General features: G+C 44.0%; 1 protein-coding gene across 12 annotated transcripts in view; it reads right to left on the bottom strand.

Moving 5' to 3' along the window:
* The window catches only part of tead1b (TEA domain family member 1b), a 166,970-nt gene that overhangs the window by 92,487 nt on the left and 47,166 nt on the right, over window positions 1-27,317 (bottom strand). Inside the window, exon 1 of one of the 12 annotated variants that reach the window (XM_060940965.1) lies at window positions 463-540. The exons of 8 other annotated variants lie outside the window; for them this stretch is intronic. The gene's annotated coding sequence lies outside the window, so the exon portion shown is untranslated. 3 more of the 12 variants (XM_060940964.1, XM_060940966.1, XM_060940963.1) reach the window with 3 other exon arrangements.

Raw genomic sequence — 27,317 nt, 5'->3', positions numbered from 1 at the left:
TGCCTTGAGAAATGTGCTGGGTCGAACGAGGAGGCAACAGACATATAACCTTAAAACACTCGGCCAAAACCACCTGGCATCTCCTGTAAAGCAGCAGACTTTCTTCTCTAAAAGGCCTTTACAGGCGAGCCAATTTCAGCCCAGCTGTCCATCCCCTCAAACCGGCCCTTAAATCTGGACGGAAATCATGTCAGCCGCTTGTGCGAAGCACAACACGACTGCCTGCAAAATATCCACAGCAATATCGAATGGAATAACAAAAAAATAAAAATACTCATAATGCAGCCAGGCAGAACCGGGTTTTCTTGTTCTCGACTGACTGAAGGCAAGGCCTTTGTACTTGTTGCCTTCTGATAGCTGAAGCACGTGGTGCCAAAAGTCTAAGAATAGTCACTAAAGTGAATTGCCAAAGTGAGTTCATTCGCAAGCTGGAGATCTTATACTTTACACAGGCACACAAACCATCGAGAAGCCAAATGTGTCAAAAATGTGAGGACTTTTGGATGTTGTCGCAGTCCCGTCCGTCCGTCCGTCCGGCCCCCACCCCCACCCCATCCTCCAGACAAGCCGTTCCTCCCTCGGCTTGCTCCCGTTCAGGCGACACAAGCTGTTGTGGGACTAGCAGCATATGTTTCTTCTAGAATGTCAGTTCATGAGGGGGGAAGGGAGCAAGCTGTTGAGGGAGGGGAAAAAAAAAAGTGAGGGGGAGGATGGGCAACTCGGAGAGAGCGGAGGGAGCTTTTCCTGAATTCCGTTTTTGTGTGCTGAATGCTGACGCTGCAGAACCGATTCGCAGACTGATGGGGGGGGGGGGGAGCCTATCCTGTTCTGACCACTAAATGGTTCAGGCCTTTTCTTTTTGGCCCTGTTTCACACTCCCCCACCCTTCCTGCATAATGAACTACACTGCTAATCACTTCCAGCGCCACGACAAGGACGTAGTGGTCGTTCCTTCATGGTCGATCGTCTTGCGAACGTGTTTTTAGCTGTGTGTAACAAAGCTGACAAGTCCAACCTGGATAAACTTGTTTACTTCCACATAAAAAGATCCACTTTGGAAAAGAAACAACATTTGGTGAATCTTTCTTGAGAGGCCTACATACACGAATGCAGTGTCTGGGCATGTCTGTATTGTCTGCTCGGCTTTTCCCAGTAGGACAACTGTGACATTTCGGTCTTTTTTTTTTCTCCTGTATTATATGCTCCAGAGGGGAATGAAGGGAATCAGAATCTCGACTTCCACAGGTGGTTGCCCCCAGCGTCACATGAGGAAACAAATACCACCATGTCGCAACAGTCAATCAATTATTAAACCTCAGCTCCCGGTTTAACAACTTCATATCCGAAACGGACTTGAGACACAGAACAGGAAGGTTGTCTGTTTGGAGGTTCATATCATACAACAGTCAAACACTTCATGAGCACAGAATATCACAGCGCTCTTATTTCTTGAATCTGATTGGTCAGAAGGGGTTATTCGGTTTTTATATTATTTACAGCACTTCTGATAATATCAGTGTTGAGGAAGTGGTGGCTCAGTGGTTAAAGCTTTGGGTTGCTGATCTAAAGGTCATGAGTTCATGCCCCAGCAGTGACAAGATCCACTGTTGGGCTCTTGAGCAAGGCCCTTAACCCTCTCTGCTCCAGGAATACTATATCATGTACCCCCCCCCCCCCCCAGTTGTATGTCGCTCTAGATACATGGGTCTGCTAAATGTAATGTAGTTCCAACTATAATTCAAATCACAGGTTTGTATCAGTACATGCTGTTTAAATATTACAAACTGAAACTATTTCAGTATTAATTTTCTTAAATTAAATAATTTCACTTGAAAAAAATATTACACCCACATTCACTGGATATGAGCAATTGCGTGCTCTGATTAGCTACTCTATTACTAGGATATCAGCTCATATACCATGAGCGGAGAAAAACAAAATGGCCGAGCGTGTTGCTGAACCAACCGAGGACGAAATAAAAACTACTCGAAAACAAAACCCCAAAAAAATGCACAAAAAAAGGCAACAAAATATGGAATAAAAGTATTTGCCGGGAAGAATGTATATCTTTTTAATTTTTCAAGAATTATTATTATCATCGCATTTTTCACAAATTGCTGCTGTCATTGCGCCGGTTTGTTTCCATTCTAAGCGGAAATGATTTTGTCGGACATTTTGTATAAAGTTTTTATTTATAGAATAAAAGGAGGGAATAGGACACTTATTATGAAGGTTGACTTCAACAAATAATTAATCCTGAAACAAGTAAGTAAAGAGCAGTGTCTCTCCCCAGGGATTTCAAATAGCATCCTGGTAAACTGTCATTTTGAAATAGCGTTTTGCTTCTTGAAATAGCGTCAAAATCCACCCCATATGTTTCGTAAATACATTCAGTCGGTAAACAGGAAGTTGATGTGCGACAGACCTGAAAACAGTATACGCTAGGGCTGCGTACCTAAACGTAACATCAGGTACAGGTACCGGTACAGAGGTTTAGTTATGGCCCTTTTCCACTACCCTTTTTCAGCTCACTTCAGCTCGCTTCAGCTCACTTCAGCCCGACACGGCTCGCGTTTCGACTACCAAAAACCAGCACGACTCAGCTCGCTTCAGCCCTGCTTAGCCCCTAAAACTCGCACCGTTTTGGAGTGGGGCTGAAGCGAGCCAAACCGTGCCGAGTGAGGCTGGGGGCGTGAGCAGACACTCCCCTGTGCACTGATTGGTGAGGAGGAGTGTCCTCACATGCCCACACACGCCCCGCGAGCACGCTGGGATCTGTAAACACCGTAAACCCGGAAGAAGAAGAATTACGAATTACGAGAATTTCTGAAGCCTTATGCGCCTCGCCTCATCTATACGCTCTTGCCAGTATCTGTTGGCGTTGTCGGTGACAACAAGCCACAGCACCAAGACCAGCAACACTAACGACTCCATGTCCTCCATGTTTATTGTTTACTATCCGGGTCGTGAGACTACCGCTTAAAAGCTCACTGATGTCACTGTTTGCGCTGCTTAACGACATCACCTGACGTCCACCCACTTTCGCTAACTCCACCCAATGTGTCCACCCACTTCCAGCCAGCACGGTTCAGCGCGGTTGTAGTCGAAATGCAACTCCAACAGCCCCGCTCAGCCCGACTCAGCACGGCACGGCTCAGCCGCGTTTGTAGTGGAAAAGCGGCAGTAGAGGTCCGGACCTGTACCTGAACAATTTGACAAATTCTTCTGAACTTCTTCAATAATGACCGAAACATTAATAAACTGTTGACAACTTGTCAGTATCTTTATTCAAAGAAAACCGAACATAACTAGGTTTCCTACCTCACTTCTCAATCACCCTATAGTTAACTTGGGACAAAAAGTCATAAGTTGTCTCACAGCGAGAAGTGACTACACTAGAGTACTACAGACTACGCGCAGTCCGCGGCCTTTAACTTACGCGGCAAAATTACACAAAGCAACAAAGGCTGCCAATGCCAGCAAAGGAAAAATGGCTGACCTGCTTTTGAGTCTTTTTGACCAATCAGAACGCTGGATCAGCCAAGCTCTCGCAATGTCTCGTGAGACTGTGGCAAGAGGATCTCAAATCAAAGATGGCTCTGATTTCAAGTTTCAGCGCAGCATTTTACGGCTTTTCCAGTGCTAAATTTTCGTCTTTGTGGTAGGATTTACGCATCTTCAGTCACAAAATAAGCATATACTTGGTGTAAATTTATATCAGTACAGTACCGGTACTTCATGATCCGGTATTTTGGACCTGTACCGAATCGATTTTCAAGGTACAGTACCGGTACGCAGCCCTAGTATACGCGGTATAGAACCCCAAGCTGAAGCTCGGTACCAAGTGGCTATGATATTTGGCTGCTGAGAAAAAGGGTGTTTCGGATGGACGGACAGAGGTAAACCAGTATCCCCCCCCAGAGTGGGGGTATAAAAATAAAAATGCTCCGTTTCTCAAAATCCAGTGAATGTGGATAGAATAAAACAGTTATTCCACTCAATCTAATCATACATGGCATATTGCCAACTCGGTGCTACACACCTTGCCAGCTATCAGCTAATGTACGACTCGATTTTGTAGAATAACTCTTAAATACATACATACAGTACATACATATATATACACACACACGCATATATAAAACCAATCAAAAGTTTGGACACACCTTCTAATTCAATGGTTTTTCTTTATTTTTATTAATTAAAAGTCACGTCACGTCTTAAAGTAATGATGGATATCGTTTCGCTTTACTTAGTCGAGCGCTTCTTGACATAATGCTGCATGGATTTGTTGTGGAATAGGGCTATTTACTGTATGTTTATTACTTACTACTTACAGTTTGATCTCAAATGCATTAAGAAGACAAGAAACTCGTCCACTAATTAACTTCTGATGAGACACACCGGTTAACTGAAAAGCATTCCAGGTGACTGGCGGCACGGTGGTGTAGTGGTTAGCGCTGTCGCCTCACAACAAGAAGGTCCGAGTTCGAGCCCCGTGGCCGGCGAGGGCCTTTCTGTGTGGAGTTTGCGTGTTCTCCCCGTGTCCGCGTGGGTTTCCTCCGGGTGCTCCGGTTTCCCCCACAGTCCAAAGACATGCAGGTTAGGTTAACTGGTGGCTCTAAATTGACCGTAGGTGTGAATGAGAGTGTGAATGGTTGTCTGTGTCTATGTGTCAGCCCTGTGATGACCTGGCGACTTGTCCAGGGTGTACCCCGCCTTTCGCCCGTAGTCAGCTGGGATAGGCTCCAGCTCGCCTGCGACCCTGTAGAACAGGATAAAGCGGCTACAGATAATGAGAGATGAGACATTCCAGGTGACTACCTCATGAAGCTGGTTAAGATAATACCAATGGTGTACAAAGCATCATCAAGGTAAACGGTGGCTAAAATATGAAACGCTTTTTTGTTTACCACATAATTCCGTACACGATCCAGATGTTATTTCATAGTTTTGATTCTTCAGTGTTGTTCTACAATGTAGAAAATAGTCACAATACAGAATGCAGGAGTAGAGTAGGGGTGTCCAAACTTTTAACTGGTGCTGTATATATTTAAATACATCTCACAATATTTTATCATATTATACTTTTAATTTATTTAAAATGTATAAATAATACGTCTGCACTTTTCTTGCATTAGCTTTTTAAGTCACAGGTTATTATTCAGTTATTCAACTTAATGCTTATTAGTCAGTAAGTACCATGAATTATTCAGTAACTAAAGAGAAATTAATGAGGGAAAAAAAAAAATGAATGAAGTTCCAAGAATCAGGAACGCAACCCTGGACAGGTCCTGGGAGTTTAAGGGGTTACTGTGAATTCTACCTCGTCACCCCACCCCGATCAACCCCATCCCGCACACCAAGTAAACATCTCCATGAGGAAATAGAAGTAGGAAGAGTGAAATCAGCTGATTTTCATGCACACTGATCATTTGTCTGCAAAATGAACAGCTTTTACACTCAGACACGTCTTGACTTTGACCCACAAGCCGAGGCCATTACGGCAAGAAGAAACGTCTAGACTACTTTGGTCTCTTGAAAAATGCTGCTTCGTTATTATGCTATTGATCTTGTGCGCATATAACATTTATATTTTTTAGTCATCAGTATCCAGCCAACCATATTATTCCATTAGACAAGCTATACACACATTAAACACATTAAAAACGTTTTCTTTTTACAAGGCACTAGCAAGTGAGTTTGATATACAGATTCAACACTGACTCCAGGCTTTTCACGACACTCTTATAGCCGGTGTTAAGGCCGCATCCATCAACAGGAACAAGCGTTAAAGAACATTCCGGGCAGAAATCAATAGTCTAAAAACAGCCTAATTATGGGACATGGCTTTAGTCCCTCTGTGGTCATTTACGCCGCGATAAATCAACTTAACTGATTTACCTCTGCCACAATCTCATACGCAACCTGGCCCTCGGGAACTTTCCTCCGAGTTCAAGAGCTCTTCATGATTGTATTACATTATCATGCATAAAACCTGAGCACGATTTAGGCTTGATCTAATATGTGCTGGTGTTTCATATTTTCCTTTCCTCTGGATTACACAGCTGCATTCAGCACCAAAGATTTAGAAAATGTACAATTTCAGTTGCTCTTACACAGTACTTATACACCTTAAGCTCGGCGCACACGGGCAACTTCTTGCCGCAAGGGTATTGCAATTTTTGGACACAAGGTTCCCTTCTTGGGTAGCTGCGTGTGCGCATTATCTGTGACCGGTGGGCGATTTGGGGAGGGGGATGCAAGTCACGTGGAAATCACATGACTACTTCGTGGACGGGGATGCAAGTCACGTGGAAATCACGTGACTGCTTCACGGATGGGGATTCAAGTCACGTGGAAATCACGTGACCACTTCACGGGTAGGGATTCAAGTCACGTGGAAATCACATGACCACTTCACGGGCAGGGATTCAAGTCACATGGAAATCACATGACCACTTCGCAGGCGGGGATGCTAGTCACGTGGAAATCACGTGACTGCTTCGCGGACAGGGATTCAAGTCACGTGGAAAGTACTTGACTACATCACAGGCAGGGATTCAAGTCACATGGAAATCACGTGACCACTTCGCAGGCGGGGATGCAAGTCACGTGGAAATCACGTGACCACTTCACGGGCAGGGATTCAAGTCACATGGAAATCACGTGACCACTTTGCGGACGGGGATTGGCTTAGCCTTTGGAGGTGATTGCTTCGTTACTGCAAAGGCACGCACATGTGGATATATCTCTGCAACAAGTCAGCGACTAACGATTTTTTGCCGCGGAATATCAAGCATGTTTGATACCTGCGATCTGTCACAAGCAACAACAAAAAAATCACCATCGCAAATATCCGAACACGAAGCGATTTTTCGCTTGCGTCAAAAAGTTGCACAACCAAGCGACGGAAAAATCGCCCGTGTGCGCCAGGCTTTAGGACAAAATGTAAGTAGGCGTGCGTTTACATACGCACTGTTCAGGGGTGAGTTTCCCAAAAGCTTCTTAAGTAGGAGAGAGAGGGTTCATTGTGATGCTCGCTCTACCATTTAACGATGATCTTTGTGCTACGATGCTTTTGGGAAACCCAGCCCAGTCTGTTTGAACCAAACCGTCGTCTGTTTTCCCCCTCGGTGTGGTCTGTTTCGGTAGACGAGACTCGCGCTTGGTTGTGGACCAGAACAACCAGTCTGAAAGCATCTGAGTGACTCCGCTTCCAAGTGATTTGATTCTGGTGAGAAAGTGGTTCGAAGCGTACCAAATATGCTGTGTATTTTGCATCGCAACATTTTTGTTCATAAACGTGAGCTGCTTAACGGATGCAAACTGAGCCAAAGGACAGAGCTGTAGTGCTGCAGAACTATGACATGTTCTGTATAAGGAACAAAAAGGGAAAAACACTGGGTGTGACACAGATGTTTTAAGTTCGTACCGTCTCTGTTGCCCCTTTTCCACCAAAGCAGTTCCAGGGCTGGTTCGGGCCCAGTGCTTAGTTTGGAACCGGGTTTTCTGTTTCCACTGACAAAGAACTGGCTCTGGGGCCAGGAAAACCGGTTCCAGGCTAGCACCAACTCTCTGCTGGGCCAGAGGAAAGAACCACTTACGTCAGCAAGGGGGGGCGGAGTTGTTAAGACCAACAACAATAACAAGACCGCGAAAGATCGCCATTTTTAAGCGACGAGAAGCAGCAGCTGTACAAACACGAAGTCATCCATTATTATTGTTGTTGTTGTTGCCGCTGCTGCTTCTTCCACGTTGTTTTTGCTTCGATATTCGCACCAAGGTTTATGCAAACGTAGCGACATAACTGACGTATACAACGACGTAACTGATGTATACAGCGACGTAATGACGTGGCTTCCCTTAGCACCGCAAGCTATGGAAAAGCAAACTGGTTCTCAGCTGGCTTGCAAGTTGAACGAGTTGTGAACCAGCACCAGCCCCGAACCAGCCCTGGAACTGATTTGGTGGAAAAGGGGCAAGTGTCCTTTTTGTGATTTCTATGCACACTTGGTAAAGGTTTGGTTACCATACAGTAATTCTAGATAATAAAAGAATGAATTACGGTACATTTTCCGCCCTTCCACTCCTTAGCCAAAGTTTTTGCTTCGTTGTTTGCGTTTTGATTTGTTTAATGCAGTGTGAAACCAAAACAAACTAGATGGGCACTCTGTGAACGCAGACCTCTGCCAAGGACAATATTCAACTCTTCTATGATATACAAATCTGCAACCACAACCGCTTTATATATCTGGATATATTTCAAAAATTATTAGAGTTACATGCTTACAAGTGTATCCCAGAAGATTACTGGTACCCATTAATGTGGATTGTGATATGGAGTTCCCGTGTTTCTACATTGGCTATGTTTTACCACTATTGCCGGGTTTCAGTCACATAACTTTTCTTAGTGGTTTTACCGGAAATAGCTGGTGGTCTAAACGGCTGCCGTAGTGCAAACAACTAGCGATAACTTATCAGAGTACGCTCGTAATCTAGAAGCCACTGCTCGCTTTAGATATATTCAGAAGATTACTATGTGCAATGGAATCGACCCGTACAGTCTGGGAAAGAAGGATTTGTCATACGATCTCGAAAACTACCCTTCAGTCGAGTTCCCCGACATCTCGAACTATCTGGTGTTGCAGACATCCTTCTACACCGCAAAACAGATGAAAGCGTGGAAGAGTACGGAGGCTTACAACATTTTTGTATGTGACTGGGTAAAGGACCTCGGTATCAAGTCGCTGCTGAATGAATCCTGTATTGTTTTTGCCCGTGTAAATATGTTTTTTTTAAGCTTTTCGTTCGCGTCTTTACAACGAAGCGCTGCAAGCTGAAGTGTAAACAAACAGTTGGCTTGATTCTCACTTGTGTTGGCTCTTATCTCTCAGCTAAATCATTCACAAAGATCATCAGAAACCTCTTTAAAGGCCTGGATCTTAGTTAAACAAGACGGAGAAGTGAAGTGATCACGGCGCATTGTAACTGTACAGCTGGGTAAGAATTTTGTCGCGACCTTCATGCATATGGACTTTGTGAGGAGTGAGGAGGAAACAAAGAAACAGCTGGGGACTTTAGTGCTTCATGAGTAAAAAAAAAGTAACGTAAAATAACGACACCTAGCAAGAAAAGTACTTGGAAAACGCTAATAACGTAGCTGAGAGGGAGATACAAACCTTTCACCAAGTGATCACTGCAAACTCGAGCATGCTTCGGCTCGGCTGCCTTCGATTTCAGTGAGAGGTTCAAAAGCCACATTTCTCGACGTCTTTTTGTGAAATCCTGTGCTCGTTCACTCTTTTTTTATTAGTTCACAGGGAACCCTGAAGAAACTTTTTTTTTTGGGCTTTTTTCACCTTTATTGGATAGGACAGTGTAGAGACAGGAAATGAGCGGGAGAGAGATGGGGAGGGATCGGGAAATGACCTCGGGTCGGAATCGAACCCGGGTCCCCGGATTTATGGTATGGCGCCTTATCCACCTGAGCCACGACGCCCCCAACCCTGAAGAAACTTTTATCAGTTTCACGGTTTGATTGATTTGAACAACCTAAAACAACACATTTTTCATACGAGCAATGCACCTTCTCCGTACAAACGCTTTGGCAGTTGAGCTTTGGTAGACCACCAGCTAAAGTTTTGAATAACTAATGAGGCAGATGTGAAACCCAGCAATTGAACTTTGAAGAATAAGAACTTTATTTATTGCACATACACTTAAGCACAATGAAATTCCTCTCTGCTTTTAACCCATCTGAAGCAGTGAGCACACACGTGAGCAATGAGCACGCGCACACACACACACCCAGAGCAGTGGGCAGCTATGCTACAGCACCTGGGGAGCAGTTGGGGGTTTGGTGCCTTGCTCAAGGGCACTTCAACCTAAGACCGCCCCATGTTACCCAAACCTGCATGTCTTTGGACTGCAGGGGAAACCAGAGCACCTGGAGGAAACCCACACAGACATGGGGAGAACATTTAAACTCCACACAGAAAGGCCCTCATCAGCCACTGGGCTTGGACCCAGAACCTTCTTGCTGTGAGGCAACCGTGCTAGTGCTAGATTACTGCCATGTGCTAGATTTTAAGATGCATGGCACTGTTGAGTGCAGACTTCCGCCAAGGCTAAATGCCTCATCTCACAATGTTAACGAAAGGGAAATTAAATTTGTGGATCTGCCCTGTGACTCAGATCTGCTCCAGCATTTATTTGGTTCTTCCTTCCACCATGTTTCATGGAAACTGGGTTGGTAGGTTTTGGGCAAGGTATCAAAATCCCAAACAAACCAAAAGTATTAAGTTTGCCCCGATTCAGACTAGAAAACAGACTAAAGCACCTTTCACATGTGAAATCTGGTATTGTATGAGGAGGTAAAAACAACACGGAATAGATAACGCTTTTATTCTTTAAGTTCGTTTCTTAAGACACGTATTTTTAGGATGTTACCTTGTTTGTTGACAGTTTCGGCGAACACTTCCGCCTTCTTCAAAACAGTCACCAGATGTCGAGTGGTGACGTGCCTTATCAGCTGATGTACTCTATGGAGGCATGAACGTCCCGCCCAATTTGACAGGTAGTCCACGCCTCCTGCTGTCAGGTCGCTGCCCCAGGACTGCGCTCCAGGTGTGTGACAGCGCGTACGCTCCCTCATCCCGGTTCATGGGCCTTTGCGCCCGCTTGCGTATCTCCACTGCCTCCAAAATCCAACGCTGGTATCTATTCTCTTCAGCGCAAATGACTCTGGCCTCTTCCCAATTCATAATATGATTTTGTCGTTTGCAGTGATCTGAAATGGCTGATTTTAAGTTTTCTTGGTTTGCTTTTTCTTTTTCGGATCTTGTGAGTCTTTTTGTTGTTTCTTTTTCACAATCTAATTGGTGTTCTTTCCTGCGAGTGTGGAAGCATCTGCCCGTTTCACCAATATAGACTTTATTGCATGAACGGCAAGGGATTTCATATATGACGTTGCATTTATTGTCCAGTTGTATTTTGTCTTTGGGGTGAAATACCACATCAACACCCCGGTCAAACCATACAAGAACCTCCGACAGCTGCTAGTTCACCCCAAAGACAAAATACAACTGGACAATAAATGCAACGTCATATATGAAATCCCTTGCTGTTCATGCAATAAAGTCTATATTGGTGAAACGGGCAGATGCTTCCACACTCGCAGGAAAGAACACCAATTAGAATGTGAAAAAGAAACAACAAAAAGACTCACAAGATCCGAAAAAGAAAAAGCAAACCAAGAAAACTTAAAATCAGCCATTTCAGATCACTGCAAACGGCAAAATCATATTATGAATTGGGAAGAGGTCAGAGTCATTCGCGCTGAAGAGAATACCAGCATTGGATTTTGGAGGCAGTGGAGATACGCAAGCGGGCGCAAAGGCCCATGAACCGGGATGAGGGAGCGTACGCGCTATCACACACCCGGAGCGCAGTCCTGGGGCAGCAACCTGACAGCAGGAGGCGTGGACTACCTGTCAAATTGGGCGGGACGTTCACGCCTCCATAGAGTACATCAGCTGATAAGCCACGTCACCACTCGACATCTGGTGACTGTTTTGAAGAAGGCGGAAGTGTTCGCCGAAACTGTCAACAAACAAGGTAACATCCTAAAAAATACGTGTCTTAAGAAACGAACTTAAAGAATAGTTATAATAGTTAGACATAATGAACTTTCACTACGGAATAGATAACGCATTCTCATTCCCACTCAGTCTTCCATAACAGAAAAGTAAAATATCGTGTTTTCCCACGTGACTGTATTTAAAGGTGTCATTCCATGACAAACCGTTTAACACTTGCTCTTTTTGAAATACCATAGGTCACTCCGAGCTGCATATGCATACTGCACGTGAAAATGTTCTTCTACCCCCATTCCCTGTATCAGTCTATGAAAGAAAATAGACGGAAAAACGAGCGAATCAGAAAAAGCCCTACGAACTTGCGTCACTTCGAAAATTAGTAGTCATGGCCTCGCCCATAACCCACTGGAGGGAGCGTCACAGTGCTGTTAGCCAATCAGAAGCGACATGTTTACATGTAATGAATATTCATGAGTAAGAACTGAAATCCTGTCGTTCTCTCCCCACCCACTCTTCCACCAAACGAGAACAGCCTGAAACAGGAGCACCACAGCATTTTTTTCATCAAAACCGGCTCACAGGGCATTCATTCATACTAGAGACCACCGCACAATTAATGAAAAAACGATGCAATGACACCTTTAATGGAATGCTCTGGAGCATGAACCTCCACGAGATGCGTGAACCACTCTGTTTCTCGAGGTGCGTGAAGCTCCGTTTCTCAAAATCCAGTGAATGTGGATAGAATAAAACAGTTATTCCACTCAATCTTGTCGTACATGGCTTAGAGCCAGCTTGGCGCTACGCGGCTCATCAGCTATCAGCTCACGTACGACTTGATTTCATGGAATAACTGTTAATTATATGGTTTTCGGTGTGAGTGGGAATGGGGTAAAATATGTGCGAAAGCGCATGAGGATTAATGGCTTCTCCGACCTCAGAAACTCTAAGTGTAGATCCTATATCTAATTATGGCTGGACCCTGAACTATTCAGCACAAAGCTGTGAACTCTCACACGTCTGCTCTAAACAGAGGCGAACTGAAGGTACACGTTTACCGAATCCACTTGTCTGTTTTGTGAGAAGAAACCATTATGCGCTTTGAGGACAACACTGTTTCTTTCTAATCGTGTCCAAGTCCACAGGTCATTTACGTCAATTATATAATCATTAAGAATCCTTCTGATACGTGCTTTGTTTCAGATTAACAGACGTACAGTGTCTTGCAAAAGTATTAATCCCCCTTGGTGTTCGTCCTGTTTTGTCGCATTACAAGCTGGAATTAAAGATGAAAAAACAGAAATCTGGAGTGTGCATAGGTATTCACCCCCCAAAGTCAATACTTTGTAGAGTAGGGCTGCACGATATACAGTGGTGCTTGAAAGTTTGTGAACCCTTTAGAATTTTCTACATTTCTGCATAAATATGACCTAAAACATTATCAGATTTTCACACAAGTCCTAAAAGTAGATAAAGAGAACCCAGTTAAACAAATGAGACAAAAATATTATACTTGGTCATCTGTTTATTGAGGAAAATGATCCAATATTACATATCTGTGAGTGGCAAAAGTATGTGAACCTTTGCTTTCAGTATCTGGTGTGACCCCCTTGTGCAGCAATAACTGCAACTAAACGTTTCCGGTAACTGTTGATCAAGGCAAGGCAAGGCAAGTTTATTTATATAGCACATTTCATACACAATGGCAGTTCAATGTGCTTTACAGAAGCAAAAACAAAAACAGTAAACAATAGAGAAATAAAATTACATAAAATAATTTTATTTTTAATCTAAAACAATTAATTAAAAGAATTAAAAGAGAATAATAAGAATTAAACAATAGCCTCGCCGCTGCATTTTGAACCAGCTGAAGTCGTTTGATGGTCTTTTTTGGCAGGCCTGTGAAAAGGCCATTGCAGTAATCAACCCTACTAGAGATGAAGGCATGTATTAGTTTTTCCAGATCATTTTTTGACATAAGTCCTCTTAGTTTGGAAATGTTTTTTAGGTGATAAAATGCCGTTTTAGTGATTGCTTTCATGTGACTGTCAAAGTTTAGCTCGCTGTCAATGAAAACACCAAGATTTTTATCAGATCAGTCCTGCACACCGGCTTGGAGGAATTTTAGCCCATTCTTCCGTACAGAACAGCTTCAACTCTGGGATGTTGGTGGGTTTCCTCACATGAACTGCTCGCTTCAGGTCCTTCCACAACATTTCGTTTGGATTAAGGTCAGGACTTTGACTTGGCCATTCCAAAACATTAACTTTATTCTTCTTTAACCGTTCTTTGGTAGAACGACTTGTGTGCTTAGGGTCGTTGTCTCGCTGCATGACCCACCTTCTCTTGAGATTCAGTTCATGGACAGATGTCCTGACATTTTCCTTTAGAATTCGCTGGTATAATTCAGAATTCACTGTTCCATCAATGATGGCAAGCCGTCCTGGCCCAGATGCAGCAAAACAGGCCCAAACCATGATACTACCACCACCATGTTTCACAGATGGGATAAAGTTCTTATGCTGGAATGCAGTGTTTTCCTTTCTCCAAACCAAACGCTTCTCATTTAAACCAAAAAGTTCTATTTTGGTCTCATCCGTCCACAAAACATTTTTCCAATAGCCTTCTGGCTTGTCCACGTGGTCTTTAACAAACTGCAGATGAGCAGCAATGTTCTTTTTGGAGAGCAATGGCTTTCTCCTTGCAACCCTGCCATGCACACTATTGTTGTTCAGTGTTCTCCTGCTGGTGAACTCATGAACATTAACATTAGCCAATGTGAGAGAGGCCTTCAGTTGCTTAGAAGTTGCCGAGGTCCTTTGTGACCTTGCCGACTATTACACGCCTTGCTCTTGGAGTGATCTTTGTTGGTCAACCACTCCTGGGGAGGATAACAAGGGTCTTGAATTTCCTCCATTTGTACACAATCTGTCTGACTGTGGATTGATGGAGTCCAAACTCTTTAGAGATGGTTTTGTAACCTTTTCCAACCTGATGAGCATCAACAACGCTTTTTCTGAGGTCCTCAGAAATCTCCTTTGTTCGTGCCATGATACACTTCCACAAACATGTGTTGTGAAGATCAGACTTTGATAGATCCCTGTTCTTTAAATAAAACAGGGTGCCCACTCACACCTGATTGTCATCCCATTGATTGAAAACACCTGACTCTAATTTCATCTTCAAATTAACTGCTAATCCTAGAGGTTCACATACTTTTGCCACTCACAGATGTGTAATATTGGATCATTTTCCTCAATAAATAAATGACCAGGTTTAATATTTTTGTCTCATTTGTTTAACTGGGTTCTCTTTATCTACTTTTAGGACTTGTGTGAAAATCTGATGATGTTTTAGGTCATATTTATGCAGAAATATAGAAAATTCTAAAGGGTTCACAAACTTTCAAGCACCACTGTATCGTTAAAAAAACGCGATCTCGGTTCACACCTACATGCGATTCACTTTTTGATTAGAGACGATTCTTCTGTTTTGTTTTGTTGTTTTTTTCATCATGAGCCGCGTCAAACTTTAGTTTCCCTCTGTGCTCCCGTAAAGTCCACTGTAGTTGCTTTCTCCCTCAACCAATCCTAAATGCACCTGCATGTCATGTGGTTGCGTGTAGCAGCAGGCTTTCTCCCTAAACCAATCATGAATGGACCTGCACGTCACGTGATTCAGCGGCAAGCAAGGCAGAAAGAGATACTTGTTTTTTCGAAACACAGCAGCATGAGTGAGTGAAGAGATATGCGAAGTCTGCATGAGGAAAATGGAGGATGATGAAAACCCAGGTGTTAGCGAAGAGAGCCAGGCAAGTCGTCCAACACAGTTTGTTCCTAAGAGAGGTTCGCATTCTTTGGTGTGGCAATATTTCAGGTTTAAACCAGACGACGACAACCAGTGCGATGTACACTGCACCATATGTTCTGCCCGAGTAGCAGCAAAGCAAGGCAATACGACCAACCTATTTAGCCACCTCAAACACCACCACAAAGTGCAGTATGAAACTGTATAAAATAAGACCCCTGAAAATGAATGTCCAAAAAAACAGACGTCTATAACGGAGACTATACGCAACGCGACACCATATTTTTCAAACGTTGCAATACCTGCCATGTACGACGAGAAGCGGGCAGCTGTCGAGGTCGAATTGGGAGAAGTGGACTACTTCTCCCAATTGATTTTGAATTTGAGATTTGAGTTGAATAAAGATTTAAATTTGTTTAAAAAAAAATCGTGCAGAGAATCGTGATATCAATTCTTATCAAGAAAATCGTGATACACATTTTTTCCAGAATCGTGCAGCCCTATTGTAGAGCCACCTTTTGCTGCAATTACAGCTGCAAGTCTTTTGGGGTATGTCTCTATTAGCTTAGCACATCTAGCCACTGGGATTGTTGCCCATTCTTCAAGACACAACTGCTCCAACTCCTTCAAGTTGGATGGGTTGCGTTGGTGTATAGCGATCTTCCAGGTTACACCACAGATTCTCAATTGGATTGAGGTCTGGGCTTTGATTAGGCCATTCCAAAACATTTAAATATGTTTCCCTTTAAACCACTCCATATGGACACAGGAACAGGGTTTTTTCTAAAAAATTTAGTACGAGGGCGCTCACCATGGCGAGGGAGCGGGGGGGTGGGGGGGTGGGAGATGGTGCCGGTTGTCCCCCCCCCGTGCAAAGCCTTTGAAAAATGCTCCAGTGGGACATTCTGAGTATCTGAGAGGGAAATTGGAACAAATTGTCTGTCAACATTGAAAAAGAAAGAAGTAATCTTCTTCTGCCCCGGACAGTCTTTGGCTTTATTCCGCTTCGTGCCGCGGGACGACATCTTTAAATGCCCAAGTGTCAACAAAAACAACTCGCAAACTACTTCTGTCAAAAGCTCCCGCGCCGGTAGGTGAAAGGTCATTCAGTCTCGAGAAATCTCGCTCTACAAGTCAGCTGACCTTGTATGTAACCCATGTCAAATCTCGCGAGAGCAGCCGCGACAAGTAAACAACTAAACAACATGGCGCGTCAGTCTGGAAAACGCCAATTCGGATTGTTTTTGCACCGTCTGGCAGTGTATCTACTATGATTGGAATATTTTTGGAGCAATTATAACGTATTTGATGATCAGACACATTGTCACGTAGTGTTGCTGGGATGTTTTCAAGGAGTCGGTAAGGGGGCGCACGCCGAGAGTAAGAGGGCGCAGCGCCCCTGTTCCCCCGTTTAGACGAAAGCCTGCAGGAATGTCATTACTACCGACCAGATCAACTGAATCTGGACTGCATTTTAACGTGAAAGACTTGTGATGTGTGAAATATGACTCCAGATGTAGCCAAGCTCCATTCCATTTGTCCAAGCCTTGATGACAGATGGGAGCAACAATATACTGTGTTTACTCTCCACTCCGAGTGTGTCAGACAAACAGGCGACACTGATATCCTTCCAGGGACAAGCAAGATGACAATCCTGGAGGGCTAATTCATTGATTCATCCCGTGAATATGGTTTCAGATTGATGGAGCCGTGTGATGTATTACTGCAGTTGTTTTTTTTTTTTTTTATTAAGCATGGAAACGCACCAAGTATGTGCCAATTACCAGCTACATGCCAGATCATGACAACATCTCATCATTATCACAGACGCTTTAAAATATCCGCGGCATTGCGCTAAGAAGGTAACACAAGGACAGGTTCTTCCTAACCTTCCTTAAAACTCATCAATGGTCAGCTCTGAAGCATTTTATATTCCACATCAATTGACAAATGAGTGCATTTTTTTTTTATGAAAGAATGACGTTATTCTCGGTTTATAGCTATGATATCCTTCCTGCTATCATCTTTTATTAGAACAGCTATCAACAGTCATTCCCTCACAAGCCTCTCTTATTTTCTCTCTAGAAGTTACTATGAGAAAAAAAAAAAAGAGCTTGTCATGTTACTCAGAAACCACAAAGTGCAAAGTCCTCCATTTTGAAGACTCGCCAAGCTCGGAAGTATTAAATATTAAATCTACAGCTTTCCCTGTGACTGTCACAAAGAGCTTGACACTGGAGACTCCTTCCAAAAATGCAATACTCATTAGGCATTTAATAGTACTCAAATGGTACCTGGATGATCTACTACATCCATAGTATGCAAACGTACCACATGACGCTACATTATATTATCCTATTATTCAGCTGGAGCCTCTGAATAAGCGAAGAAGAATTCCACAGAGAAAAAGAGAAAGAAAATGACTGTCCAAAGTGAAGCCAGTTGTTGCAGCAGCGATGTAGAAATGTATCAGAAATTGTTTCAACATCCATCCAGCCGTCCATCCATCCATTATCTGGAGCCGCTTATCCTGTTCTACAGGGTCGCAGGCAAGCTGGAGCCTATCCCATCTGACTACGGGCGAGAGGCGGGGTACACCCTGGACAAGTCGCCAGGTCATCACAGGGATATTGTTTCAACATTTATTTCATATATGGCATACGTGAATGTACGTCATTTGTGAATATCTGGATCAGAGGACGGTGATGGTGGTGGAGTACGTCTGAATCGTGTCCTTACTACTCGCTCGCAATCTCATGCATCGTACTGTAGTTACAGTCCGGTAGCAGAGACTTAATCGCCATTACTACACACTGAGAATTGGGATGCAGCCACAGACTCCTAACTTTTTAGTTACGTTAAAGTGCCATTCCACCATTGGATGTATTCTTTGGCATAAAATACAATATATTTTGACAACATATATAAATGGTATCACTAGATAGAGAAATCTTTTAGCTTCAAAATGATATATCAAACATAATTTTTTGACAACGACAAGTATATTAATTTTGCGACCAAAGTCACCTACCCTTTTAATTTCCGCGCGTGATGTCATCGGCAGGTTCCCCTTCTTGTGTACCGTGTGACGTGTGACGTGGCACATATTATCAGCAATGGCGGATAGAACGCGATAAAAATAATACCAATAAATCTAGCTAATACCAATAAATCTAGCTAACTGAAAGATTAACTCAAATTTTTTCGCAATTTTTTTGGCCCCCATATACGAGGAGAAATGACTCTCTCACTTTGGGGGTTTCCTGGTCTAAAAATAGACCGACATGTGGTACACAAGAAGGGGAACCTGCCGATGACATCACGTTTCACTACCGCGCGGAAATTAAAAGGGTAGGTGACTTTGGTTGCAAAATTAATATACTTGTCGCTGTCAAAAAATTATGTTTGATATATCATTTTGAAGCTAAAAGATTTCTCTGTCTAGTCATGTTGTCATAAAATATATTGTAGTTTATGCCAAAGAATACATCCAATGGTGGAATGGCACTTTAAGCTTCAGCGCAAAACTACTGAAGCAAGATTAACACACCAAAACATGTCCTTACTGATCAGCCACAGACGTACATGCGAAATTGTGCACTTTATTTTTAACCACACTATTTCGTTACTGCTGATTATGACCATCTGACCATCAGCATTTACGGTGGATAGAAAGTGTACACACCCCTAGGTTTTTCTGATGTAAAAAAATGAGACCACGATAAATGATCTCAAAACTTTTCCCACCTTTCATGTGACCTATAACCTGTACAATTCAACTGAAAAAGAAACAAATCTGTTAAGCCCGGCGCAAATCTGCTAAGCCTTGGTGGTGCAACTTTTTGACGCAAGCGAAAAATTGCTTCGTGTGCGGATATTTGCGATGGCGATTTTTTTTGTTGCTTGCGACAGATCGCGGGTCTCAAACATGCTTGATATTCTGCGAAAAAAAAAATTGCCAGTCGCTGATTGTTGCAGAGATATCGCCGCGTGTGCGTGTCTTTGCGATAACAAAGCGATCACCTCCAAAGGGGGGCAGTACGGTTGTGTAGTGGTTAGCGCTGTCGCCTCACAGCAAGAAGGTCCGGGTTCGAGCCCTGTGGCTGGCGAGGGCCTTTCTGTGCGGAGTTTGCATGTTCTCCCCGTGTCCGCGTGGGTTTCCTCCGGGTGCTCTGGTTTCCCCCACAGTCCAAAGACATGCAGGTTAGGTTAACTGGTGACTCTAAATTGACCGTAGGTGTGAATGTGAGAGTGAATGGTTGCCTGTGTCTATGTGTCAGCCCTGTGATGACCTGGCGACTTGTCCAGGGTGTACCCCGCCTTTCGCCCGTAGTCAGCTGGGATAGGCTCCAGCTTGCCTGCGACCCTGTAGAAGGATAAAGCGGCTAGAGATAATGAGATGAGATGAGACCTTCAAAGGCTAAGCCAATCCCCGCCCGCGAAGTAGTCGCATGATTTCCACGTGACTTGCATCCCCCTCCCCAAATTGCCCACTGGTCGCAGATAATGCGCACACGCAGCTACTCGAGAGGGGAAACTTGCATCCATAAATCACAATACGCTTGCAAAGAAAAGTCGCCTGTGTGCACCTGGCTTTAGGAGGAAAAGCATAAAAAAAAAACATACAATAACCTGGTTGCATAAGTGTGCACACCCTTAAACTAATGCTTTGTTGAAGCACCTTTTGATTTAATTACAGCACTCAGTCTTTTTGGGTCGGAGTCTATCAGCCTGCCACATCTAGACTTGGCAATATTTGCATACTCTTCCTTGCAAAAGCGCTCCAAATCTGTCAGATTGCGAGGGCATCTCTTGTGCACAGCCCTCTTCAGGTCACCCCACAGATTTTCAATTGGATTTAGGTCTGGGCTCTGGCTGGGCCGTTCCAAAACTTTTTTGGGGGTCACTGTCATGCTGAAAGATGAAATTCTTCTTCATCTTTCTAGCAGACACCTGAACGTTTTGGGCCAAAATTGACTGGTATTTAGAACTGTTCATAATTCCCTCCACCTTGACTAAAGCCCCTGTTCCAGCTGAAGAAAAACAAACCCAAAACATGATGCTGCCACCACCATGCTTCACCGTGGGTATGGTGTTCTTTTGGTGATGTACAGTTGTTTTTGCACCAAACATACCTTTTGGAATTGTGGCCAAAAATTTCAACCTTGGTTTCATCAGACCATAATACATTTTCCCACATGCTTTTGGGAGAGCTAATGTATTTTTTTTTGCAAAATTTAGCTGGGTCTGGATGGTTTTTTTTGTAAGAAAAGGCTTCCGTCTTGCGACCCTACCCCATAGTCCAGACATATGGAGAATACAGGAGATTGTTGTCACATGCAGTACACAACCAGTACCTGTCAGAAACTCCTGCAGCTCCTTCAGTGTTGCTGTAGGCCTCTTGGCAGCCTCCCTGACCAGTTTTCGTCTTGTCTTTTCATCAATTTTGGAGGGACGTCCAGTTCTCGGTAATGTCACTGTTTTCCCATATTTTCTCCACTTCTTGATGACGGTCTTCACTGTGCTCCATGGTATATCTAATGCCGTGGAAATGTTTTTGTCCCCTTCTCCTGACTGATACCTTTCAACCATGAGATCCCTTTGCTGCTTTGTAAGCTCTCTGTGAACCCTGGCTTTTGCTGGAGGATGCAACGGAGTAAATGTCTGAACTTTATTTGGGGTTAATCAGAGTCATTTTAATTGATGGCAGGTGTGAACCCAAAAAGACTGAATGCTGTAATTAAATCAAAAGGTGCTTCAACAAAGTATTAATCTAAGGGTGTGCACACTTATACAACCAGCTTATTGTATGGTTTTTTTATTATTTATGTTCCCCCCCCCAAACAGATTTGTTTCTTTTTCAGTTGAATTGTACAGGTCATAGGTCACATTAAAGGTGGGAAAAGTTTTGAAATTATTTATCATGGTCTCATTTTTTTTTACATCAGAAAAAATTTGAATAGGGTGTGTACACTTTTTTTTTTTTAATATCCACTGTAATTTAAAGGAGACATACACTCATCAGCCACTTTAATAGGAACTTGTTCTTGATTCTCAGATTCCCGATGTGGTCTTCTGATGTTGCATGCTGAGATGCTTTTCTGTTCACTATGGTTGTCAAGACTGATATATATGAGGTAGTATCTCACTGGGCTGCGACAGCTTGCGACAAATTGCAAACGACATTCGCGAGAGAGTTTCAAAAGTGTCTTGAAACATTCGCGGGGCTTCTCAATTTCCTCGCATGAGTCGCAAAGTGTCGCTCCTTCGCCGCTGAAATTTTGAACGTGTTCAAAAAATTCGTGCGACAAAATTTCTCTCAAAATAGTCGCAAAGTCGTCGCGAACCCTTCTCAAGTCAGTTTCCGTGAGGCTTCCTCTACTTCCCTGCCTGCCTAGGGAAAGCCGGGCTGCGACAGCCTGCGATTAGTTGGAGACACAACAATTGCGGTAAAATATGCGAATATCAATTCAGTGTCATTCCAAGTGAAAATTGTCGCTAATTCGCATATTTTATCACAATTGTTGTGTCTCCAACTAGTCGCAGGCTGTCGCAGCCCAGTGAGATACTGGCTTATCTCCTTCCTGGCAGCTTGAACCAATCTGTCCCTTTTCCTCTGACCTCGACCCACCCACAGAACAGTTGCTCACTCAGTGTTTTTTTGTTTTTTGCACCATTGTGTGTGAAACCCCCAGGAGATCAGCAGTTTCTGAATTACTCAAACCAGTCCATCTGGCTCAAACCAACACCCATGCCACAGTGAAAGAAAGTCACACTTTGAGATCACAATTTTCCCCCATTCTGATGTTTGAAGTGAACATTAACCGAAGCTTTTGATTTGGATCTGCATGCTTTGATGCATTGTGCTGCTGTCATGGGATCGGCTGATTACAGAACCGCATAAATCAGCAGGTGGATGGGTGTACCTAATAAAGTGACCAGTGAGTATTATGAAAAACTCACTTTTTCAGTGCTCACGCACATACAGTTGGGTATCTGGAGCCTACCAACACACAAACTCTGAAATCAGATGACCAAGTCAGTTTCTTCTAAGCTGCCTTTTTCAGAAAACATGAGCTGTTCAGATTCGTCTCCTCTTTCTGCGTCAGAAGTGGAGCTCATTAGAATTCTGCCACACCCTCTTCCGAGTATCTCCACTCACGGCTTGGGAATTGCCATTCTGAATGAATATGCATGAGCAAAGTGCTACCTGATTGGCTGGGAGAAAGGGTGGGGCGAACAGTGGCTCATTATCATTTAAAGGAACAGGCCGTTCCTCGAATCAGACGTTTTGAACAGGGCTGTTCAGACAGGATGAGAAGGGAGCTGTGGGATTTTATCCTTGTGGTATTTTAACCAAAGCATATCACCGACATTTCTTTAAGACCTCTGGGAATTGTGTCAAGTTGTGGAAAAGGGGTATAGTCATCTTTAATCTCTATTTGTATTGGGCTTCTTGAGAATTAAAAGCATCCCCATGTCACTCATTTTCGTGATGGAAATAAACATTTTTTTGGGAGGGGAGGACAAACTTTCGCACTGAGAATCTCTGGCAGCTCTCAAAATATCAGAACACACAATAACACCCAAATCTACAGACTGAATGTTTTGATTTGGCTTGTTCAGAGAATATTTTTTTAATGTCCCTGGAATGTACGATCATCACAGGCAATCACAGTGCCACAAAATGAAACGTTGACGGAGACGTAAAACGGAAAACAAATCCAAAATTGTAAAATTCTTATTTATTTATTTATTTTTAAAGTTCGGCGGCACGGTGGTGTAGTGGTTAGCGCTGTCGCCTCACAGCAAGAAGGTCCGGGTTCGAGCCCCGCGGCCGGCGAGGGCCTTTCTGTGTGGAGTTTGCATGTTCTCCCCGTGTCCGCGTGGGTTTCCTCCGGGTGCTCCGGTTTCCCCCACAGTCCAAAGACATGCAGGTTAGGTTAACTGGTGACTCTAAATTGACCGTAGGTGTGAGTGTGAATGGTTGTCTGTGTCTATGTGTCAGCCCTGTGATGACCTGGCGACTTGTCCAGGGTGTACCCCGCCTTTCGCCCGTAGTCAGCTGGGATAGGCTCCAGCTTGCCTGCGACCCTGTAGAACAGGATAAAGCGGCTAGAGATAATGAGATGAGATTTTTAAAGTTTGCTCAGTTTAATCACCATTCACTACAAAATGTCTATGATGAAAAGGTGGACAAATGTAGTTAGTAATGTGGTTAGTGCTCCAGAAAAAATGGCCGGCAAACATGTCCACTATGTTCTCTGATTTCCGCTCTTGGCTGGTAGACGTGGTCTTTGGCTGCTGGAGCCTATCCGCCTCAAGGTTAGACATGTTCCGAGATGCTTTTCTGTTCACCGCGGTTGTAAAGAGTTGTTGCTTGAGTTCCTGTCAGCGTGAACCAGTGTGGCCATTCTCCTCGGAGCTCTCTCATCAACAAGTCAGTTTGCTGGCCATTTTTTTAAAAGAGATGAATGAAGGAAAGTGTATTCCTGTGAAACAAGCCTTAAACATCATCCTTCCAAAGCTATGGAGCACTTGCATGTGACGTCACAGCCGATCCAGATTGTGACAGACGCCATCTTGTCGGTCAAACGCTATATTTCCACCTTCTACTTCTGGTTCTACTTCTGCTTTTACTTCTACCTTTTCTTCTGGAAAACCCTACTATATACAATTCTGCTACAAGCTCTCCCTACCTGTGCACGTTTTTTGTGTTTTTTGTGTGTATTTTTGCGTGTTGTTCGTCTGTACCGGACTTCAATATCCACTACAACCGTATGGACTTACTGGACATTGGTTTCCAGCAGAAAATGACGGTTTGTAGCGATTTCCATCGCATGCACAACATTCCGGACGAGATAGCGAGACCAGCGGGGTCTCCGTGGATTGTTATCGGAACCAAAGCGAAGGAGGCGGCGCCGGGAGCGGAAGCAAAAGCGAGGCTGCAGGCAGAGCGGCCTGTTGACTAAGCTCAGAAAACAGCCACTCAAACCTCCACTGCTAAGCCTCTACCTCTCCAACGCCAGATCCATGTAAACAAGACGGACGATTTGGAATTACAGCTGGAATTACCTTATTCTATTCTATAATCGGCTGGTCAGTGCTATACTCAATACTTAAGTGACTTACCCATCCAATGAGGATTCTTGTTTACAAGATGCCACATCTGAGTCGCTGACAAATCCTAAATTTCTGTAAAGATAACTGTCCAGAGATTTATAAGCATGCAGTGCTTCACCACTGAACAGCGAGGGAAAGTTAATGAGGTAATCATACACATCTGGGTATTCCGCTGGCAGTTCAAAATCCGGCCGTGAAAACTACGTCCGGTAAGCCATAAGGGTCACAAATCTGTAGATCGTTTATTTTAGACATATATCTAGTTATCTGTTCATTAGAAAAATGAGCCGTGTAGTCCATCGGTTGAAATTGATCCATTCTGTACACGAGTGCAGCAGTATTCAGCGGTGTTTTTTACCGACAAGATGGCGGCTATGTACTTTCCGGTCACGTGACTGCAAGATCTCTATACAGCATGTTTCACTGAATAGGGTTTAAATCACAGGCTTTGTTCTGTGTACAGGGGGGTAAAAGCCTGTGTACTGTAAACTGTATTAATGCTTCCCACACACACACACACACACACCTCTCCTATGCACCATGCCCAAGAGAACGTGCACTTCAACACACTGTCCCTGAATGTAAAAAAGGGCAGAGCGAAGCTGGGTCGGGTTCCAGGTGACGTTTTTCCAATCTCCAACTGTCCAGTTTTGCTGAGCCTGTCTCCGATTTCCGCTCTTGGCTGGTAGACGTGGTCTTTGGCTGCTGGAGCCTATCCGCCTCAAGGTTAGACATGTTCCGAGATGCTTTTCTGTTCACCGCGGTTGTAAAGAGTAGCTGTTTGAGTTCCTGTCAGTGTGAAGCAGTGTGGCCATTCTCCTCGGAGCGCTCTCATCAACATGTCAGTTTGCTGGCCATTCTTTAAAAGAGATGAATGAAGGAAAGTGTATTCCTGTGAAACAAGCCTTAAACATCATCCTTCCAAAGCTATACAGCATGTTTCACTGAATAGGGTTTAATCACAGGCTTTGTTCTGTGTACGGGGGGGGGGTTAAAAGCCTGTGTACTGTAAACTGTATTAATGCTTCCCACACACACACACACCCCTCTCCTATGCACCATGCCCAGGAGAACGTGCACTTCAACACACTGTCCCTGAATGTAAAAAAGGGCAGAGCGAAGCTGGGTCGGGTTCCAGGTGACGTTTTTCCAATCTCCAACTGTCCAGTTTTGCTGAGCCTGTCTCCGATTTCCGCTCTTGGCTGGTAGACGTGGTCTTTGGCTGCTGGAGCCTATCCGCCTCAAGGTTAGACATGTTCCGAGATGCTTTTCTGTTCACCGCGGTTGTAAAGAGTAGCTGTTTGAGTTCCTGTCAGTGTGAACCAGTGTGGCCATTCTCCTCGGAGCGCTCTCATCAACAAGTCGTTTCCGCCCACAAAACTGCTGCTCAGTGGAGCTTTTTGTGCCTGGAGACTATTGGAAATGAATGAAGATCCTCAGGGGATCAGCAGTTTTTGAAATACCATCTGGCACTGATAACCATGCCATGATCAAAATCCCTCAGATCGCATTTTCACCTCGTTCTGATGTTGACTGAAGCTCTTGATTTAACACTGTGCTGCTACCACGTGACTAGCCGACTGGATAACTGCATGAATGAACAGGTGTTCCTATTAAAGTGACCAGTGAATGTATATACAAAAAAAAAAGGAGAGAGAAGAGTTATAGGGTTAAATGGTTTTCCACCTTCAATTATCCCTTTTTTGGTAAATCACAGATGCCAGTTAACGAACCACGCACTTATAAGAACTCCACCTTCAGAGCACTCTGCTGCGTGTGTGTGTGTGTGTGTGTTGGAGGTGCTCAGCTTCTCCTGAGGCTAACTCCCTTCCTGATAATGTTCTGTGCATGCTGTGGCCAGGATGTGCCCCAACACGCCTCTTTCACAACTCACTGCTATGCGTGCACACACACACACACACACACGCCAACAGTTCCAAGACTGGAGATTTGAATGTCTAAAAAAAAAAAAAGAGAGAGAGAGAGAGAGAGCTTAACTAGCTGTGGGTCCGTGACGGTGTTTCTGTATTGGTTCTGCTTGGCTGATAAGACACTGATGGGTCGGACAAATCCGAGGGAAAAAGGAAAAATCAGAAACGGAAATGGTACTTCCATCCAACTTTTTTTTTTTTTTTACTTTTATGCAAAAGGAATGGAGATGCTACAGACCTGAGCTAGCTAAACTCCGATCACTGATTATATCCCTGTCATGCAACCATTTTCATTCTATTTTCAACCGCTGAGTTATCTGTAAACGGTTCCATTTAAAGTGACCCTACTTTAATTTCTATTTACAAAAGAGCAGCAGGGGCGGCACGGTGGTGTAGTGGTTAGCGCTGTCGCCTCACAGCAAGAAGGTCTGGGTTCGAATCCTGTGGCCGGCGAGGGCCTTTCTGTGCGGAGTTTGCATGTTCTCCCCGTGTCCGCGTGGGTTTCCTCCGGGTGCTCCGGTTTCCCCCACAGTCCAAAGACATGCAGGTTAGGTTAACTGGTGACTCTAAATTGACCGTAGGTGTGAATGTGAGTGTGAATGGTTGTCTGTGTCTATGTGTCAGCCCTGTGATGACCTGGTGACTTGTCCAGGGTGTACCCCGCCTTTCGCCCGTAGTCAGCTGGGATAGGCTCCAGCTTGCCTGTGACCCTGTAGAACAGGATAAAGCAGCTAGAGATAATGAGAATGGGATGAGAGGAAAGAGCAGCACTAAAGACGAGAAAGTGGCTATTCGGTCATGGCCTCAGGCCGAGAATCCAATCATTTGAAAATGGTACATGAGCTTTCCAACCACT

Source organism: Neoarius graeffei, chromosome 15 (assembly GCF_027579695.1).
Source record: "Neoarius graeffei isolate fNeoGra1 chromosome 15, fNeoGra1.pri, whole genome shotgun sequence".
Classification (NCBI taxonomy): domain Eukaryota; kingdom Metazoa; phylum Chordata; class Actinopteri; order Siluriformes; family Ariidae; genus Neoarius; species Neoarius graeffei.
The sequence above is the reverse complement of the archived record's forward strand: the minus strand, read 5'-3'. Positions and strand labels throughout refer to the sequence as shown.